This window comes from Halyomorpha halys, unplaced genomic scaffold, assembly GCF_000696795.3.
Source record: "Halyomorpha halys isolate HHAL.00 unplaced genomic scaffold, Hhal_1.1 Scaffold395.1, whole genome shotgun sequence".
Classification (NCBI taxonomy): domain Eukaryota; kingdom Metazoa; phylum Arthropoda; class Insecta; order Hemiptera; family Pentatomidae; genus Halyomorpha; species Halyomorpha halys.
The window spans coordinates 136,674-144,116 of record NW_027106354.1 but is presented as its reverse complement, the minus strand read 5'-3'; the positions used below and the strand labels follow the sequence as shown (position 1 = coordinate 144,116).

The window sequence follows — 7,443 nt, the reverse complement described above, 5'->3', positions numbered from 1 at the left end:
GGACGTGTAAAAGAAATAAAGGTTTTGAGACTATAATTGGATAGTGTTTTGAATTATTTATTAAGAAATTACCAGTCTCAAGAAAAAAATTTAAAATTATAAATAAAAAACGTATTTTTGTTACTGTTACGCCATCCAGATCTGGCACCCTTTGTTTTTTGGGTTTGAGGTAACATTAAACAAAAATTCTATGCAAGTCCAATCAATAACCATATTTTTTTAGGATAAGTTTAATTGGAACTTGTGAAACAGTAAGGAATATCCAGTGCCATTCGGCCACTGCTCCTGTGGAAGGAAGATGTCAAGCCCGTCTTTATGCTCAAGATAATCACATTGAACAACATTTAAATTAGAATTTTAATGTTCACAACATTAATAATAGTAGTCGAACACGTTTTAATTAACTTATTATAACTTAATTAATTCATAACAATTAAAATATTTAAACGTGAATATAACCTAAAGGAAGGGTTTAGGAAGATACTTTGACAGGTGCCTTTTTTCTTGTTTTGAGATCCTCAATTCATATCTTCTGTTTAGTCACTTAGCCCTGAAACATCCTTTATAAACCTTTCTTCGGGATTTTCGGGGCTTGAGAAGTGTTTTTTACCGAGACTAACTGTCCACTAGAAACCTCTAAAATACGAGTATTATAAAAAATGGATCATTTATTTAGAAGAAAGAAAGCTTTACGGATTACGAGAACGACTGGTTTCCTTTCTTTAAATACTTAACTGGCTTGAACAGAGCATGCAGTTGTATTTTTGTACCTTCTCATATCTCAGGTAATATAATTTCTCAGAATAAGATGTAAAGCGAATACGATACTATTCATGGTGTTATTTTTGAAATGTGTAAAAAAAAATTGTAGAATTCTCATATCTTCTTCTTTTTTTCTCTCATATAATTTTTGTAACGGATTCAACTTATAAAATGTACTTTCAAAACTGAAAACCATTTATAAAATAAGAAAACATTTACCTTACATATTTTTAATTATTAAATATTTTATATAGTATTTATGGGCAAAGTTTTAAAATTTCGTCTCAAAACACGCAGTGATTTTATTTATTTATCAATTATAATAAAATATTCATTTACTCTTAACATGTTTGTTTTCTTATTACTTCATTTCTACGTTTCGGCCATTCTCAAGGATAACTTATTTTAAACATCAGCAACAACACTACAGCAGCTATTCAAATAGAACATGATAATGATGAGTTATTATGAGTTAAAGATGACTAAGAAATAAAACGAGATAGGCAGAGACATAAAGGTCTAAGACCCCCATAAAATAATAGGGGTCGGAAAGTGCCTTACCATTCCTCTCTCCTGGTGTCAGCACATTTGATATAAGGATCTCAAGATATATTGACTATTATAAAAAGTAGAGACTGAATATGAAATTTAATTAACTAAATTTTCAATAACTTGTAAAATCTGAATGATTTTTCAATTAATGTTTTCTCATGCCAGTTAATAAATAATGTACTTATTTTTGTTTAGTTTTAGGAATACATTAGAATATTATTTGTCAAAAAAAAAAAAAAATGATAGTCACTAATAAAATGGGAAAAATCATTTATTAAAAAAAAGAGCATTAATTTTTAATATCCATTAATATTCAATATCCTAATATAGCATTAATATTCAATATCCATTTAGTCTAAATATGTTTATTTTCATATTACTCCATTGCAACGTTTCGGCCATTCTCAATGATAATTACTGATTAACAATTTCAATTACGATCTAAACATTATAAATTACTTCCCAAAACATTCTGAATCATAAATTATCCTACCTTATTTTAAATAACACAGCTACAATGTTGTTTGTTGTACTGAATGATTATATATAAAATAAATAATATATAGTTAAATTTTAAGGTTTTTTTAACATTAAAATAAATAATAAGTAAACTAAAACATAATGATAAGCCTGATATGGTTTAAAAAATGTAGTGACATTTTATAATAGAAAGTATAAATAAAATAATATTAGAAACAGTAAGTTATTTGGATAAGAAATATATAATTTAATACACATTATGATAAAAACTAATTGATTGTACATAGTGTTTTCTCTAATTTAATTATGGTTTATAGGTTGATAGACTAAAATATAATCTGACAAAGGCAGAATATCCTGAAACTTTTTAAGAACATTGTAACTGTGATATTTAGAATAAGGTAGGATAATTTATAATACCGAATGTTTTTGGAAGTAATTTTTAATGTTTAGAGTGTAATTGAAATTGTTAATCAATAGAATAGCCGAAACGTAGGAGTGTAATAATAATAAAATAAACATGTTGAGACTAAATGAATATTTTTATTATAATTAATAAACAAACCATTCAATTTTTTTCAATCAATGAATTTTACCAAATGAGCCAGTTCTAACTCATGAGTAAAAACAAAAATTAAGTTGTTTATTCTCATTTTTATTTAATTACAATGTTACATTCTTCCATCTGTTGGGAAGAATTTAGTCAAGTGCACCTAACAGATTTAAATTAATTAGATTAAAATAAATCTATCTAACTTGAAATTAGACTAAAAAATAACCAGATTAAAAGCAATTATTACTGGAGTAGACATCTAAATGACGAAGGAATCCTATAAAATAATATAAAAGTACAGGAGTCAGATTAATAAAATCCAACTCGTAGAATATAAATCTGGAAATATTTTTAAAAATTTTAATTTGGAAATGTATCTCTGGTGGTTTTAATACTCTTACCAGAGTTGGACAAAACTTAGCTACAATTGAAACTAATAGCTATAATTGTCATGGATACGATATTTATTTATCAATGGTTCATTCATGAATAAGGGTCGTATCCATGGCAACTTTAGCTATTAGTTTTAGCAAGAGATAATTTTTGTCCATCTCTGACTCTTACTAATCAGATAATTAGTCATCAAGTAAATCATAAATTTACGAATTCGGACTTTTTTTTGTCTTTTTTTTCGATTTTCGCCAATAACGCCTAAAAGGTGCACTATAGCGAAACAATTATAGTGTAAGAAATTGAACTGTATTATATTTTCGAATGAGTAAAATAACATATTAATTCGGTTCAATAATATATGATAAACCTTTAATCACCTACTGTCCATCCAATTCCCGAAGAATTGCAATTAAAAGCTTCAAACAAAATTGCAAATTAATAGAAGCACATAGAAATGTAACACATAACAAATACCAGTAAAACAAAATATACGGTTAGCAGTAGAAACGCGAGCGAGCTATTTAGGTGATATAGATATAGAAGGAAATATATTCGAGCAGGTAGATATGTTTAAGTATTTAGGTTCTACAGTAACTAGAAAAAACGAAATTGATCAGTAAATAAAAGCGAGATTGAATACTGGAAGTGCTTGTTATTTTTCAATTTCGAAACTGCTTAGATTTTTTTTTGATTTTTTAGATTTTCGCCGATAACGCATAAAAGGTGTAAGAAATTGTACTGTATTGAATTTTCGAATGAGTAAAATAACATATTAATTCGGTTCAATAGTATATGATTAACCTTTAATCACCTACTGTCCATCCAATTCTCGAAGAATTGCAATTAAAAGCTTCAAACAAAATTGTAAATTAATAGAAGCACAAAGCAATGTAGCATAATAAGTACGGATAAAACGAAATATATGGTTTGCAGTAGAAACGCGAGCTATTTGGGTGATATAAATATAGGAGGAAATATATTCGAGCAGGTAGATATGTTTAAGTATTTAGTTTCTACAATAACTAGAAAAAACGAAATTGATGAGTAAATAAAAGCGAGATTGAAGACTGGAAGTGCTTGTTGTTTTTCAATTTCGAAACTGCTTAGATCGCCCGTTATCCAAAAACTCAAAAATTAGAATTTACTACACTATTATCCTTCCCACTGTTCTTATGGATGTGAGATGGGGTCTGTTACACGAAGGAATTATACAGCGCCTTGAGGTTTTCGAAAATAAAGTATTACGTAAAATATTCGGACCGAAAAAGGATGTATTAATAGGAGAATTTAGAAGACTACACAACACTGAATTAACAAAATACTGGGAACTACAACCGGCAAATATAATTCAAGTTATACCATTGCGGTATATAAGATGGGCTGTAAGGTTGTAGGGCTTAGTAACAAGTGAATCCCTACAATGTTACTTAACACTGAACTGACGGGTAAAGTAGATGGGAGGATTGTGTTAAAACTGATTTAGTAGAATTGGGTTTGAGGGGCATCACTACAGAAGGATGAAGAGAGCGACTGGTGTTATCGGCAACGAATTTTCAGGTTTGTTAGGCCACTATTATTATTATTATGAGTAAATATTACTATATGCTTTCACTATTCGTAGATATCTATGAATGCTCATTAATTTTTTTTTCTATTCCTTACTTATTATCAGACTATATCTTAAGATTTATTATTTGTCAGAGGGTTTTTTTATTATTATTTTACCTTCTTATTTATTTGATGTTTTCAATTTTATTTTATAATTATGAATATGTACGTAAACTAATTTTTCTTTGTTTTTGAGATTATTTGCAATTTATCAAAGTTTGATTATTTTTTATTTATATTATTAGAAGTCACGCTATGCTTTATGAGATGATATATGGTTTTGTTTTTCTGTTTTATTTTTATCTTACATATTCTGTTAAATATTGCTGTTTATTTGCTTTGTCTTCTCCGATTTATTATTTGATATATTTTACCTATATCGATAATTATATTTTATTATCGACGTACTGATATAGTTGTCTATAAGCACACAAATGAATGCTAGTTTAATGTAGTTTACGATGTTTATCTTCATATGAGTAGTAGTTTTTATATTTGCTAAAATAAATTCATTTATTTTAGTTTAGACAAAAATAGACATATGCACGTCTTACGGTTCCTAAGTTATAAATTTCTCAAAATAAATTCTCTAACTACTAATTTTTCAGTATTTTTTTTATGAAATATTGTTTTTTAAAAAGCTATATCTCAGGAATAATTGAACTAAATAGTTTTATTATGACCTCATATTTTATCAAACTTACTTTACTTTAATTGATGTTCTCTTAGATTTTCCAGTGTTGTTGGTAGCTTTAAAGATATAGCGCTCCTAATGAAAAATTAATTTTTTTTTAAGTTTTGATGTTTAACGTTCCCATTACCTATACTTGACAGACCGACTAGCAAATATACTTAGTTTTCATAAAAGTAATAAAAAATTGGAGTGTAATAACTGCCTTATGTCTCCACAGCTCTTATACTATAATATTATTCTAAAGGGTCTAGTCCCAGAAATAAATAAATAATAATATAATTGTTATTGTTTAAATAAATTAAATTCTATTTAATTTTAATCGCAAAACAATCTATATTTCTTTATAAGTACGACGTTTCGGCCATCGTCAAGTACAATATTAAATACTATTTTAGAACCACATTAATTTTAAGAAACTTTATGCTATTCTGCCCAAGTCCATAATTTCAGTCCAAAATTACCTTATTTTGTCAATTCTTTACATTAAATTGAAACGTTTAATCACAGTCAATTTTCACTATTATACTTTATCACAACAATCCATATTGGTGTATTACTACTTATGAACACAAAATTAAGACGGAAAATCATTTCTGGGCGTCTTATATTGTTACCTAGCAGATTATTAGTATGGTGAAGTAAGGAAGTAAAACTTTTCGTTCAAATCTGTCCTTTCGGTTTTTCTTCTATAAATCCTAAAGGGTGGTTTATTAGTGGAAATGTTATAATAAAAGTAATTAAATAACATCAAATTAAGTGTCGAATATATCCCAGAACGTAATTCTGGTAGGCGATATGGACGTTAACCACCTTCTACAATTGTTCCTTGGTCTTCAATAATGGTTTGTTGAACTCCATATACACAACCAAATCTGATAGTTTACGACCACACTATCTGACCGAATTTTTTTAGGAGTTATAGGCTACCAATATACCAATATAAAAAGAAAAATACAATAATTTAGGAAATTAATTACTGAATGAGGACAAGATGGTCGGTGGTGTGGTCAGTGAAGAACACAAATAAGTAAAGATTTATTTATTAGTGCCAACGATTCGGCCAGAATTTCAAGCCTTCATCAAGGCTTAGAACAAAAAAACAACCAATGAATAAAACAATATGTAGAATGATTAGAAAATAACTTACATTATAATCTAAATATTATAAGAAGGTAAACGCTATATGAGATAAGTAATACTAAACTTAAGTAAGAGGAAAGAAAAAAATAAAATACATGTGTCAATCTAGTTAGTAAATATATGTACAAAAAGAAAATTATTTAAAATAAAATTATTATTATTCAAAATATAAAGTTATATAAATATTTAATTGCCCACATGTTATTCCACACTTTTATCATCACTTTATTTTAAATAATTTTCATTATGTACATAATTACTAACTAGATTTTATCATTATTTCTTCCCTCTTATTTAATTTTAATATTACTTTTCTCATACAACCTTTATCTTCTTACAATACTTAGACTATTCGTTTATTTTAACACTATTTATGTACCTACAATGTTATTTTCTAATCATTAAGTAATTCCTTTTATTTATTATTAAGTGTGATAGGATGTAATTTTCAAAATTATTGGCAGACCTATGTTCTATGGGTTGGATTTTATAATATCTTTCAGTGTTCCATTTTTTCCTAATATTTTGTATATTATTTTAATCAGACATAATCATGTTCATAATCAAAATGTTTTTCTTATTTTTTTTTTTTTTTTTAATTTTTAAAAGGCAGATATTTATATAAAGTACTATTTGCTATGACACAGTACCAGGTATGACGAGCGGTATTATGAAGAGTATCATGCCTATTGGTGCATGCTCTGCGATATCCGAAGGAGGGAACTGCGCGGGGTATACAGCCGTGTCGGGTGTCGGGCACTGACTGTCCCCTCCCGTCCCCCCCTCCCCTCTGCGGGCCTGCGTCCGATCCACAACTGAGAAGAAATGGCAATATTTTTCCATAGTTCTTAATAGTTAGGGCAAAGAAAGAATTTTAACGGTTCACTCCGGCCGGGAAAAAACCGTGTTCACATCAGTCGTACATTGAAATGAATGGGGGTATGCACACGCTAAGAATTTTACGGGCACGGAAATTTCCGGGTGGTAACAACTGGTTCATCAACCACAAGACCATCCGGAAAATAATTGGTCCGCTAAAATTTTTAACGAGTACAAAAGTTCACCTAATGTTTTTCCGGGTGCGGTGCAATAGTGGTTTAGCACAAGAACTAGCACTTATTATTGATTGCAATTACAAATTGTCCATGTAGTTCCTACAAATAAAAAAGGACCCTCGTGATAAACGGATCAACAGGAATTGAAACGAGCTGCACAATACGGACATTTATCTGTGATATAATTAAGGCTTAGAAGGGAAGAT

At 28.4% G+C, this 7,443-nt stretch overlaps 1 long non-coding RNA gene across 1 annotated transcript in view; it reads right to left on the bottom strand.

The window, feature by feature from the left end:
* LOC136795121 (uncharacterized) overlaps positions 1-6,958 on the bottom strand; it is a 96,783-nt gene extending 89,825 nt beyond the window's left edge. The window contains exon 1 of the long non-coding RNA XR_010842672.1: positions 6,833-6,958. This is a non-coding gene — a long non-coding RNA (uncharacterized lncRNA). The remainder of the gene's footprint in view (positions 1-6,832) is intronic.
* Between the last annotated feature and the right edge of the window lie 485 nt (positions 6,959-7,443).